Source organism: Ambystoma mexicanum, chromosome 10, assembly GCF_040938575.1.
Source record: "Ambystoma mexicanum isolate Mex_15411 chromosome 10, UKY_AmexF1_1, whole genome shotgun sequence".
NCBI classification, from domain to species: domain Eukaryota; kingdom Metazoa; phylum Chordata; class Amphibia; order Caudata; family Ambystomatidae; genus Ambystoma; species Ambystoma mexicanum.
This window is the reverse complement of record NC_090932.1, coordinates 854,309,726-854,324,596: the sequence shown is the minus strand read 5'-3', so window position 1 is coordinate 854,324,596 and position 14,871 is coordinate 854,309,726.

Below are 14,871 nucleotides of genomic sequence, written 5' to 3'. Positions count from 1 at the left end.
CTAAAAGGTAGAGAGCTAATTCAAACCATTTGGAGTCTTCATTGTCTTCTATTTTCTATGCTACGTCTATAGTTTTTGTGTTACTTTTATAAAAAGTTCTGCGGCAACACACACACACACATGGTTTGGTACTTCAGCGGATGTACCTTTAATTCTAAGTTTTCTGGGGATACTTTTGTAAACATTGTTTCTTGTTCCATGATGGTATTATTGATTTTTTTCATATCCTCGTCCACTACTATGGATGGCAATTGTGTTTGTTTGGTTTTGTTTGTATGGTTCTTCATTAAAATATGGATCTGTGGTCGTGGTATGACTACATTCACCTCCACAGATATTTAAGAAGTTATTTTTTTTGACATTCTGTTTATTAAGAAGTTTCTTTTGTAGTTTAGTACTTAGTTTTGTTAGTAGTTTCATCCTGTTTAAAACTAAAATAAATAACTTCCTTTTGAGAAGGATTGCACTGTCTACGAGAGTTTCTAGGATTAATTTTCTATGGTAGGTTTTAAGGATTGTGAATGATTTCACTCCTGTTCTTATTAGATTCTGAAGGACTCTGTGGCAGAACATTTTTGCTAAAATACTTTTTTTAGTATGGTTTCTTGCTAGTATATGAGGATTTATAGGAGCACTGTTAGCAGTAGTGGTAGCCAAATTCTTGTTAAGCGTTTTCTGTTTCGTTTCACATTTTGATAGAGGAGGCAAAGTTTCTGTAGTTGAAGCTTCTTTTGTTTCGCTAAAGGACTGCATTAGCTGTTTTGTTTGAAAGTTTTGTACAAACTCTGGTTGAGATGGATGCTTATTTTGGACACTTATTTTCATTTGCTCTATTTCTGCGTTGCTTTCTATGGACTTGCTGTTTGGTAGGCATTCTTTGGGGTCTGTTAAAAAAGAAGAAGGTATGGGTTGGTCTGTTTTACAATGTATGTGTGTTGTGTGCATGCATGTATGAGTCTGATGGGGCAGTTGTTTGTGGTTGTGTGTGAATGTGCATTGGGCAGTTAGAATGAGTTGGGAAGGCTATTTTTCTGTTTGTATGTTGCTACACTCTAGTTCAGATGAGAGTAGAAAGTGAGCTAGTTGTGAGGAGAAGCATTAATAGTAAATGTAATGGTATAAAATTAAAACAGTTATTTGTTTTGCAGTACTAACATTCTAAGGCTTGAGTATTTTATTTGTGTTCCAAAAAAACTGGGATTTGTGTGCCATTCTTCCTGTTAATCTCTGTTTAGTAAATGGGGATTTGTGGGCAGAATGGTTCAGAAATCGATGTTTTTTTTTGGTGTGCAAATTACATGAATGTACCACATAGTCTCTTTGAGGAACAGTAAGAATATAAAGGTAGTATTCTACTTACATTTTTTGTGGAATGAGCAGGTTTCTTCAGATATGTTGTTTGTAGTTTAGATGCTGTTGATTTTCAGGAGAGTGGTCTTCACTGCAATTGTAAAAGGAAGAAGTTAGTAATTTTGTGTGTTTATAGCACTGATGTTAATGTACACGTTAACTTTTATGTTTTTGTGGTAGTATTCTCGTTTGATATCTTAACATAGTGTATGCACACATTTTATTTGACTATGTGCAGCCTTTATATGTTATTTGCAGCATGTTAGTTCAACCTGCTTCGCAAATGAGTACAATTTTAAGTTCATGAAATTCCCTTGTTGTTTTGCAGCTGTGTTGTAGATAGCAGAGAGGTTTGGAAGTGATAGTTCATTATAGTAGATGGGAAAAATTTGAATAATTTCATATTATAACTAGACATGCTAACGATCGGGAGTACCTGAGAGGGAGATTTCACCACAGCAATCGGGAACGTTTATTTTTCTCATACGATCGCATTGGGATTAGCATTAATTTAGGCGGGAGACACTAAAAAATTGTGACAATTTTTAATGAAAAATCGAGTTTTGCATGTAAATCGGGAGGGTTGGCATGTATTTATAGGTTATGGGGGAGATAGTAAAAAGTAGTGTGATTTTTCAATGAAAAATCGGGAGTCTCGTGCTTAAAGCGGGAGCGTTGGCATGTATGTATTGTCTATGCAGATTTAGTGGCATTACTTTGTTTATATGGATTTCTAAGAGTTGTACATGTACTCTGAATAAAATATGCATACCTGTACTTTGTAATCATGCATGTGGATATGCATGGAGCTGTAAGTAGAAATCTTTGAGACTTGCCCCTTAGTTTTTGTAGTAGGTGCTTTCCAATTATATGAGACTTGTATTCAGAGTGATCAACAGTACATTTGAAGTGCAGAATTCTGATGATGGAGTTAGATATAGAGGTCTTGGATGTGATTGGTGGATGGTTGTGTGACTGCTTAGCTGTGTCCAATGAGGGAATGGATTCGCGAGTGATGTGGAAAGGGTAGAAGGGCTGGCTAAGAGTTATGTGCCGTGTGGAAACCACACCTATCCGCGGGTAGGGCATGTCACATACAGGGTTTACAGCAAATCCAGCATGGAAAGGGGACTGTAGGGATCAGCCAATCAAATGTTGACGTTGTTGATTTGTTTAGAAAGAGAGTGTGTGTAGTAAAGATGCCAAAGGTGGAGACAGTCAGGGTGTTGGTGCTCGGAGATATGTTTGTCCATGGTTCACAGCACTATTCTCAATGCAGGCATGTGGCAAACAATTTCGATGTTAGAGGAGTGGAGGTGGTGTGGAGCGCTGCGACTGATTGCAATGTAGAGGCAATTCTCCAAGTTTGCAGAGATATGCGTAGGATGAACAGCCCCCATGTGGTAGTTTTACACTATGGTGCTTTCCATTTGGGCTACATGACTTCCCCTACTTTGTTGGGAGATTTGGAACAGTTGGTTCAAGCAGTAATCAACATTTTTCCAACTGTGAAAGTAATTTTTTCTAGATTACTTCCTACAGTAAAATAGGACAACAGTTCTGTTTTTTGTCCTGATCAAAGCATTGCTAGGTGTGCAATCAATAGAGGTATGCGTGCTTTCATGCTAAGAGCTGGTATGTTTTTCTGTAGCCACAAGAACATTATTTCGAGTAATGTGGATTATTTCGAAGCAGATGGTGTTTCTTTATCTTTTTTGGGAAATGCCATGTTTTTTTGGAATGTAAGGGCTGCTTTGGACCAGGTGATGTGAAGGTTTTAGGAGTAAACTAAGAAGAAAAAACCCCCAAAAATACAAAATAACAGGTGTCTGTCAGGCATCGGCAAAGAAAACAAAAGAAATGGCTCTTTTCAGAGCCTACCTTAAATGGGAAATGGGGAACACCATTTAAATGTAAATTCGCCACGCTCAGATCTTCTACATGTTCGCGGACATGGTGGTAGTCTGCGGACAGCGCGTATTACATACGGGGATACTGGGGTGGAGAGGCATGCAAATGAGAATGAGCAGAGCTATGGATTGGTCAGTAAAGTTTAGTGGGTGTGTTGTGTACGGAGAGATTTAGTGAGGACGTCTTTTTCCTGAGAGGAGAACAGACAGCTATGGCTGTGTGTGCTCAAAAACAGATTATCTGGATTTTGTGAGACTCATGGATACATTGGTTGAAGGTGCATGCAGAACGTTGTGCTATATCTGTAGATCTTGGATTCCCTCATGTGGAAGTGCACTGGCATGGAGTTCATGGAATTAAGTGGCTGGACTTGGTACCTCTCTGTGCCACTTTACAGACAGAGCGTCATCCTGACATAGTTATAATTAATTGTGGAGGGAACAGTTTAGGACATGTGTCGGGAATTTCTCTGCAATTTGCAATGAAGGAAGGACTTGAGAAGGTCATGGACATGCTTCCAAATTGCCAAGTAATTTTTTCACGTATTGCGCAAAGGCAAATGTGGCTGCGTTCTTCTTCATTTGGTCCACAAATGGAGAAAGCGAGGCGCAATCTTAATAAGGCTGCTTGTGCCTTTCTGAGAGATGTTTGCATGTCGTCTTTCCACAATGAAAATATTATGTTTCGCAGCACATTCATTTTTTGCAGAGATCCATCTTACATATGCTGGCAATCAGATTTTTATTCGAAATGTACAAAATGCATTGCAACCTTTTTTGGAAGTATAGTCATCTATTTTGCATTACATGTTGACGAATCCAAGTTTTTGAAACACACACAACACCACCAAAAGGCTCTTTTCAGAGCCACCACCTACTCCCAGAGAAACGTGCATTGGTTTTGCTAGGGTTGCACCCCAAAATTTTATCTGTCCTAGGACTGTCCGTGGACTTTAAAAAAAATGCGTGGGGGCCTGCACCGTTTACTTCATAGTTCTATTTTTAAACTGAGAAAGGCGGCTCTGAAAAGAGCCTTTTTTAACTTTTTTGTTGTTTTGTATATTTATTGTGGCTTTTTCTATACCCGACACACTAGGAGAGGAGGGAAAAGGAGGGTAAGGAAGGGACACCAACACGGGGATGAGAGAGGGCAGTTGGAGAGAGGAATATGTAGGGTGGGCCTTATTTAGGTAGGTAGCAGCTCTTCTGGTGCTCCCTGACCGTAGTCTCGAAAGCACTTCGAAGATTCTCTCCCCTGCAGAGTACTGCGTCGCAGTACATACACAATATTGTGACCCTCGAAAGATAAGCGTCAACAGCATCGTGAATGGCCTGTGAAGAAGCTGGAGGGATGCCCTCTCCCACACGAGTGCCTCTTGTGGTGAGAGGATCAGAAACGGAGGATGCTGCGGAGGAACTCAACCTACTACGTTCTTTACATGGTACAACTTTGCGAATGTCCGCACCGTGGAACGAAGTTAGGTGTCGCTTCATGGATGTCGTACTAAAGCTGTACGAACCATGTCTCCCACAACTCAGCACCAAATTGCACTGGTTACAGGTGACCTTGTTCGCACATGCTTTCGGGTACGTTACCATGAATGGTAAACAACCGCCACACCCACGACTCCCGGCGAGTAGGGAGTTCCTCAACCTCATTCTCTTCATCCTCTTCATCCTTGTTCTCTACATCCTCACACATACTCCCCTCTGCAGGCCCTTGGGGAGGTGGTGGTGGTGGAGGGTTTGGGGGTGGTGCTGAGGCTGATGTAGCAACAGTAGTCATGGATGCCATTAGGGTTGGTGAGGTAATCTCTGCTAGAGAACTAAAGGCAGCAAAAGTAAATCTCTAATAGCCAGAAGTACAATGAAGGTTAGCTCTGGGGTGTGGCCTTTTATAGGGGAAGGGGGTGCGCCTCGTGACCATATTGATCATTCAAAAGTGATCAAAAAGTTCCAAAAAACATGTGGAAAGCTAGGGTCATTGTCTGGGACATGTGAAATGGTGATTTTTTACTGTAAAATAATTTGGTTTGTCTGGATAAGTTCTTTTAAAATGTTGAGGAAGCGGACAAAGTGCGCAAATTAGGACACACGCTCAGCGTGGGTGCGGTCACATGATGACGTGAACACGCCCGCGAAGGGAATGGGTGTCCGCAGGACACCAAATGCACAGGAACGGTCGTGCGCATGCGCGCGGGTGTTCTACGGACATTGTATGGTGCGCATGTGTGTAGATGTTCTGCAGACTGTACGGCCAGGTATAGTGTCCTTAGGACACCTCCATTTTGTTTGACTACGGACATCGCGACCACCGTGCCTGTTCTACGAACATTTCCATCTTGGTTGTGAATGGTAAGGACAGGTATAGTGTCCTTAGGACACTCCCATTTTGTTATTTTACAGACATCCCGGACACCTGGTGTGTTCTAAGAACAGTTTCATCCTGGTTGCGAACGCTACGGAGAGGTATAGTGTCCTTAGGACACCTCCATTTTGTTGATTTATGGACATCCCGGACATTTGGTGTGCTCTAAGAACAGTTTCATTTTGGTTGCGAATGGTACGGATAGGTGTACTGTCTTTAAGACATCCATATTTTGTTAATTACGGACAGGCCGGAAAGGCGCGCTGTCTGCGACCATTTTAACAGTTTTTTTTTTAAATTAGACACAAACAATTTCATTAAAACATAACATTTATTTTATTATACACATATACAGCAATTAATAAAGAGAGGGGGAAGCAGAAACTGAAACAAATACAGGGGAATTAGGGGTTTGCAGAGGATGGTTGTGAGGGGATTAAGGGATGGAAGTTTCGTCGAAACGTTTATGTTGTTTGTGAGGGTTTGGGGATACTTCACTGCGACATGGAGAGGCGGGACAGGTACAGGTAGTACAGTGGAATCTAATTTTTCCTTTGACATGCTCCTCCACAAATTGCCTTAAACCATTGAAATTATCTTTCAGCATGTCCACTTTCTGTTCTATGCGTTGCAAGGTGTCTTGCATTGTGCCTTATGGTGGAATTTCTTCAATCTTTGCATTGTCTGTTCAAAATAAATATATATATGTAAGTACACATAAAGTACTGACTATTTGCTTATGCAGAGAAGTGTGTACCATTATTATCGCTATCTTCCGACATTTCGTCATGTGAAAAATTCTCGAGCCACTCCAAAGTACTGCACATTTCTGTGTGAAAAACACAAATACATTAATTGTTCTGTACCTCATACAAAAAGTATACAACTATATAAGAAAAATGAAGTTTACTTACTAGCTTCTGGTAATTTGTATTCATTGTGTTGTGTTTGTGTACTGTTACTCCTAGCTCTGCAGTTTCTGTGAGGAAATTATGTTGGAGCCATATCTTTTTAGTTATGGTATAATCCATTTCATTACATATGGTATTTAAATGGATGGTTGATGTGTTATACGTGTAGGTTCCACTGCTTATTTTTTATTACTTATAATGTGTTTATGTGCTGCTTTTTAAACTTGGTATGGTATGATAGAACAATTTCAGATACCCCCTGAGTGTTTGGGTAGTGTTGATGTCGTCCGCGCCTGTCCGCGGCCATACCTCAGTCCGTGGACTTCAAAAATCATTAGCGGGTGTTCAGTATGTTCTATGTTACATGTATATAAAGTAAGGGAATCCTAGTAAACATCTCCCAAATTCACACGATGAAAGTGTATATTCAGTAAAAAAAACTTTGTTAAAGGGATGTTATGGTTAAGTTGCACTACTAAAAACCTATGAAATTCAGTAAAAAAACTTTGTTAAAGGAACGTTATGGTTCAGTTGCGCTACTAAAAACCTGTGAAATTCAGTGAAAAAACTTAGTTAAAGGGACAGTATGGTTCCAAGTAAAACCGAAAAACCCTTGAGATTCGCGAGTTATGGTAAACTAAGCAACCATAACTCGCGCCACCACTGTGCACTGTTAAGACTAACACCCAGGACATCAAAGATGACATCACAAATGTCATTGATGACATCACTGATGACATCACATGTACATTTAGTTTTCATGCAGAGCCTCCACAAGGGATTGTCATTATAATATTGGCAGAAAAGTATCAGAGATGATTGAAGAACGAAGATATGCCACATAGTTCATTAAGCAATGCATTGCTGAAAAAAACCATTGCATTACTGAGTTCTTTCAGAACTCATGACGAAATGTAAGCATTGTCTGCAGCATGCAATACAGAGGTGCAATATTTGCAATCTTTCCATGTTGCATACTAAATTGATAAATGCCTACATTACAGATTTTCACATACTGTGAAACATATCTACGTATGCTTCCCTTACTGCATAATTGCACTATTACTCACAAAAACATAAAGAGAGCTCAATGCATACAAATATAAGCATATACAGGGAACGTAAAGCAAGCACCAAAAACTGCGGCATTACCACAACATGTTCATATCTGAACTAATTAACTTCATGGACTGAAAAGATTGTTGTGTTTCTGGATTCCTTCTTTTCTATACGTATGTATGATATGATGTAACTGCAACCTAAGGAAAGTATTGTAAGAATATATGAGACATGTAAGGACTACAAATATAGCACTTTTAACTTCTTAAACTGCTGACTGACAGTGAGGAAAGTCAATACAATTGGAGTTACATGGGTGTCTGGATTCTGTCTCCCCCCCAGTATATTTCAACATATCACGAGAAGAATATGTTTTGTTAAAACAATTTAAACCTATAGCTTGAGTCCTTAGCTCTAACTAAATGTCCCTAAGGAGGAAAGGAATCTGTTCCCAGTTCTGTCCACGGAACAGCCAAATAGGACTTTCCCTATCCTGGCTCACTACTTTCCTACAATTACTAAAAAGAGGTGCACGCCCTTGGGAGTCAACAAATTTCTTTATTCATGTTGCTAGCCCTTGGTGTGACTTATATAAAAAAAATCACAGCGATAATTTGTCCAGAATTCCTTGGTCCAGTTCCTGCTGCGTACTGTAAAAAACAATGGATAATCTTTGCCAAGCTCATATATTAATTCCTTATGAGACAGGTGGATCAGGTCATCACCCTGAACCTGTATTAGTCAACCGGTTTCAGCGGGGGAATATGGTTTGCCGCTTTCTTCAGGACTATAGAGTTATTTTTAGCACTCTATACATTCATACATGGGCAGTAATAACAGCACTCTGTCCTTCAATTTCTTTATCTGGATCTGGCGTGGATCCAGATAAAGATGCGATGTCCCATCTAAAATGGAACATGCAGTGATGTCATCAATGACATTTGTGATGTCATCTTTGATGTCCTGGGTGTTAGTCTTAGCAGTGCACAGTGGTGGTGCGAGTTATGGTTGCTTAGCTGAACATAACTGGCAAATTTAACGGTTTTTCGGTTTTACTTGGAACCATAATGTCCCTTTAACAAAGATTTTTTTACTGAATTTCACAGGTTTTTAGTAGTGCAACTGAACCATAACGTTCCTTTAACAAAGTTTTTTTACTGAATTTCATAGGTTTTTAGTAGCGCAACTTAACCATAACGTTCCTTTAACAAAGTTTTTTTACTGAATATATATATATACATATATGTTCTTTGTGTCTGCGTGCAAGTATTCTTCATTTCTGCGTGCATGTGTCCTTCATGTCCATGCGTGTATTCTTTGTGTCTATGCACTCTTCATGTCTACTTGTGTTTGTGTCTGCTACGTGTACATCGTGTGTTTGCGTGTAACCATCTAGTCATTCCCTATCTATATTTATGTAAGGTAACAACTACCTGTTACCCTACTTGTCACACCATCTATTTTATCCTTAATGTCACCTTTATGGTCTTAGTTAGTTTTGTCCTCTACCCCTAGACTAATGTGGTGGTAGGGCTGTCTCAGCTGGTATTGTAGCTCACCTGGGCGGTACTGGCAAGGGGCTGGGACAGAAAGTGATACTTGCCTACTAGTAGGAGCAGTAGGTGTTACCTGTATATTCATCTGCCCCATTACACCAGTCCCGGAGCAGAACATTAATTTTACCATTTTATTTCTCCTTCTCTCATTGGTTCACCCACTAACTCTCAAAGACAGTTCAAGGATTTTTATTGTTTTTGTAGTCAAGGGGGACTCTAAAGATTGTACCTCCCTAGCGTGTTTTGAGGAGGATGCTTCCACCCTAACCCAGGACCTGAGAAGGTTGCTATAGATCGCTAACTGCTACTATCGACGGTCTGTTTTATCTACGCATGATGACCTAAAGGAAGCGCACCTCATCTATCTAGGACTCCCTCAGAAAACAGTACAGGTGGTCCCTACTTTAAAGTTTCCAGCGGATGTAGATTGTGGATTTGTACCTTTTAGACACCCAGGCCCCACTTGATCTTACCCTTACACTTCTCACCCTGTGACTAGCTAGTACTCTCCCTTAGTTCCTTCTACTTTCCTCCCTCCCTCCTCATCTTCCCACTGTCTCTCCTCTCTATCCCCGACCCTTCCTTCTCTGCCCCTCCAAAGTTCCTCTCTTTAGTAAGTGCCACACACATACAAACACACACACACTTGTATCCCCCCTTTCACCTTCCATTGGCTCTGTCCTTGTGCTGGTTCCCTGTGCCAGCTGCTCTGTCCTCTTCCCCAACTAGGTGCTACAATCAGGCAGACATTTAAAAGAGGTCTTAATCCCGGCCCCTTTTCCATCAACAGGACTGCTGGTCTCCAGTAATGGTGGCCCGGAATAGTTAATGTCTCTGTTTGTGTGAGGATCTCCCAGCTGCGTATGGATACCTGTTTGGTGAGGGTGCTGCTCTGTGGCCCCATGTAAATGAGTGTAATGTCTTTGTGTATGCAAGACCCATTGGGAACTCCGCGACTTGACTTGCCCTCCTGTTTTGCTGGCATAAGCTGCTGTCTCCTGGTGGGTGGATTTTGATGGAGTGATCAGACTTGCTGTGTTGTTTCAATGGGAGTGGGTTGTGTAGTGTCTTGCTTTAATCAGGCTACAGCGCGGTTTGTTCTCTCATCTGGGTCTCTCTCTTTGTACTTGCTAGCTGTCCCATTACAGCTTTTGATGCCTAGATCCTACAAAACAAAGAGAAATACACTGGCCAGAATGGTGCTGTATGGGCATGAGGCGACAGACAGTGGCCACACAACCTTGTGCTGGGGGAAACGACAGGAGCCCTACCAACACCCACACCCACCTCTGCGGCAGGAGAATAAAAGCTTGTAGGTCTTCCACACCAGGCTGAGAGGGGTCACTACCCCTTCCTGACACTGACAGATCAATGACGTTGTCACATGCAGCAGTTACATTGATATTGAGGGTGACTTCAACAGAGCTAGAACTTATTTGAGGGTGGTTTTCGATGGGGTGGTGCATTAAATCAAGGCATAAAAGAGAGGCGTAATGTTTTTACACCTCGATTAAACCCTCTGCCCTATTTTCGCACCTTTCCATGGCAACACAGGGGAGCAAAGCAGAATGTGTACCTCCGCTTTGCTTTCCTTCTCTGTCTTGGGAGAGCACCCTGTTTTACGCCTTCACAAGATTTTCATGCAGGTGTAAAATTAAGGCATTCTAATGGAATACTCCTTGCATTTACACCTTGTAACTGGCAGGTGGATCCCAGAGAATCCATGATTAAACTGCAAAGTGTATTTTTAAACTGCATTTTATTTCTCAGAAAGTGAAGGCCTTTATTTACTCTTGACGACTAGACTTTGCTTTGTGAGGAATGAAAATAGCGTGCAGGAGGATCCAACCGCACACACGACCAAACTGTATAGGTGCCCTACAAGCAATTTGTATTTCTTTCAAAATTACCCACTTTGTGCACTTTCATATCACTATTGAAGCCCAATCTGGAAATAACAGGAACTACGGTGTATTTTCAATTGTGGGATCACATTAATACAATTATCATAGAGCATAAAACATCAGTCTCTTTATTAAAGTTACTTTTGCTGATTATGATAAAGCCCACTGTACTTAGGGTGGTGACGTAGACTTTAGCGTGTCAAAGTTGGCTAAGAAGATTTGTAACCAAAATAGGGTACTTTTTCTCTTATCAAGTTGTTTTTTCAATATGTACACTTAATGTGGTCGCTATAATTAACTTTTTGCATTTAGTAGGAATAGTCTGAAACAATCATTGAGAAGTGAATTTGCACAAATGTAGGGTGTCACTTACCTCTTTATGCAGAAGTTTCCACTTGGCGTGATCCTTGATGTAATTTTTTATACCACTGCAAAATGTTGTTGAATTAGTCAATTTCCTCGGAACTGCTTTCTAAAAGCGCTAGACAGGAAAACAATGGGAGATTCATTGCAGGTTTACCATTTGCCTATTCTTTAGTTGATAAACATTGCAGATAACTTGGAAGCGATCCAGAAAGGAAGTGGAGAGATCTACCTTTAGCTGCATTAGACAAGGTTGAAATGACAGGCTTCTCCGGTGTGTTATGCCAGCGAAGTACGTTTCTTGTATTTGGGTTCCATTTGTGTTTATATTTTCGGTACTTCATCGTGTATGACGTCCTCACCAATGCAGTGCATGCTTAAACATGGTACAGCGGCCTCTTTTCTGCCCATATCCATGTGTGGCATTCTCGAACTTAAAACACTAAGTATGAAATAATCAAACTTGGTAACGGGAAATGAATCACAGTTTAACAAAAATATACAACAATAATACCATGTGCCATATTTCAAAGAGTAACCAAGCTAGAGAGAAGACTGAATTTGTATTTATTTGAGATAAGTTCTGTAAAGAAATGTATCACTATGTGGACCTGCCGCTTATACGTTACCAAACATTTCACCCTAAACGAAGGTGCCTCTAAATGATTGTTTTGATGCCACATCTGATAGTTTAAGTTTGAACAATCTTAATAATTGATTCCCACTTAGAATTCTAAAATATTGTCAAATACAAAAAATGGTAATGATCATTTGGGCAAATTCCCCTTACAGAATTTGGGAGTGTGGGGACTGAGCATCATATACTTCTTACCTTTCATTAGGTACTTCTCTAATGGAATGTGTAATGGAAATCCAGTAGCCCTCTCTTAACTTCAGTGTATGCATAATTTTTCCCTTTCTTTTTGGGTAAAATAACTTCGTTATAATTGGCCATCTGGGTACTGGGTCCCGGCCCAAAATCAGACCAGAGGGCACTCTCCAAGGTGCTGAATTGCCCAGTGGAGTTTTTCGCCATGATCAGCAGATATTGGTTATCACTCGCCAATGCCCAGGTTACCAAATCTGCAGGATCGTCTTGAAAACATGACAGTCTATAAATAAATGTTGTTGAATCTAGATCTGCAATTAGAGTTAGATTATAACTTCGAGTCTTTTTTGAATGTAGAACTCCATGAATTGTGTCACACTCTAGACAATTCAGAAAATAAATCAAGACCCACCTCCTCCTCAACACCTAGGCCATCTCATCACACCTCGCTACACCTGACTTGCTAGACAACACCCACCCCTCTCCTCTCCTCCCCACCACCCAGTACACCTGTACCCCTCCTCTGTGCCCCTCTGTATCCTACCCCTGCTGTGTATCTGTGCTTTTGTTTCCTCTGAAAAGTGGTCCATTGTATATTTGTATTAATATATACCTCTGTAAGGCGGTCTGTTACTTCTCAAAGCTAGGTCTGTGCTCAATGAAAACCATAACAATAATAATAATAATAATAATAATAATAATAATAATAATAATAATAATAATAATAATAATAATAATAATAATAATAGTGCCACATTTCCAGTGATACACATCTGTTTTGAAAAATGATGTCCAGTTATTTTCATCAGACACCAGTAGCCTTATCAATACATTGTTGCATTGAGTCTGTACAGGTGTGTAAAGTAATAAGTTTATTAAGAAAAATATTTTTCCTTAACATGAGATCCACTAAATTAGATGGCTCATACAATAAAGCAAGCCCCGATGGGACTATGTAAGTCGTTTTAAAACCAAAACAAACCGGTTTGCTATTCGTGCCTATTTTGCTTTTTCATCCACTGCAGTTATTTTTTTAATTTTTACATGCTTTTATTTTTGGACACAAGGTCTTTAATCAGTAACATGTCATGCAAATGACGGGATGCAGAGTAACTCTTACACCAAATAATCAGACGGTCTCAGGAAGTTGGCAAAGTCAAGTTTGACTGTTTTCATATCGATTGTCTAAAAGAGGGAGTTACAAAGGACATCGACAGACATTCGCTTGAGCTCTCTATACATTTTACAAAAGAACACACTTATATACAATATTTCTGCCATAAGTGACATCATACTACTTGGCAAATGAGAAAAACTTATGAAGGATTGCAGTTGGCTCAAGGGGAACATCTAAGTATACTTTCTATACGGGGTCGGGTTGCAATAGGCTTATCACAGTTCTGGTCTGCATGCCCAACTCCTATTTCCATCCTCGGCTCACGTGACAGGAGACCACAATTAGGCCCATTTTGCAGTCATTAATTGTCTTCAATTAATGAACTTGGCACTCATGGTGTTCTTTCTTTGCACCTTAACTCGGGATGATTCAGCATCTCACGGTTTCTGTTCTTCATGGATAGATAAATGGCCTTGGCTTGCTCCAGCTTTGATACCAAGCCAAACAGCTTCACCCTTCAAGTCCCCAATCTCCAGCTAATTCTTTGCTGTGACACACAGCTCTCGATCCTTCTTTCTCTGTGGGTTTGAAATTATTAAATCTGTGACCCCGATGTCCAGACACTATATAATGGTGGCTTCGCCTGCAGTCTATTCACTATGTAAAGCTAGCTTCTATGGTCACTTAGTCTACTTGCATTGCTGTGTCTGTACATTCATTGAACGGCTTGCATTTTCTGCAGTGAATCATGCACAGATGCAATCTTTTTTGCATAGGAATGTTCACTCGATTCCTTATTTCATCATCAGTTTCTATAAGTTCCATACATTCTCTTCGTCAGCCAGTCTTCTCAGTGCATCACGCTCATTTCTTGTGATGTCACCAACTTCTCTTTTGCTCATTTTCATATTCCTTCAGGGATCTCCACCAAGAGATTATCATCTCTTCTGGGATACATCTGATAGGATTTTCTAAGTGGATACCTTTTCTCGAACACTCATTGCGGTATGGTCACAACCACTGGTGTAAAGCATGGTGCAGTTTCAGGCCTCTAACATACAGGCAGTTGGGGGCGGCACTTCCTGCAAAGGCATTTGACTGCCCCTTTACACTCCTCCTTCTGGTCGAGTCATTGACCACACCTTCGTTAGTCTCCACATCTTGGTACCTTCTCTTGAAGAAGTGCTTCTTCGGAGTCCAGATCTTGATCACTCCCTTCAGAGAACCGGCTGATTTGACATGTTCATCCATGCTCCAGGTGATGTAACTGCACTGTCCATTTGGATTACAATAGACCAATCATCCCATGTACTTCTTGTGTTTTTTTGGATCCAGGAACTTTGTTTCCCCAGTTGCTTCAATGCTGGCTTTTATGTGTCCTCTGATTTCTTCATCAGTCAATTCCTTAGCTCCAAATCTTGATTCAACATCAATCATGACTCTCATTCCCACTGATTTCTTGGCTGTCTTCTTACACTGTGTAATTATTATCCTGATCACACAA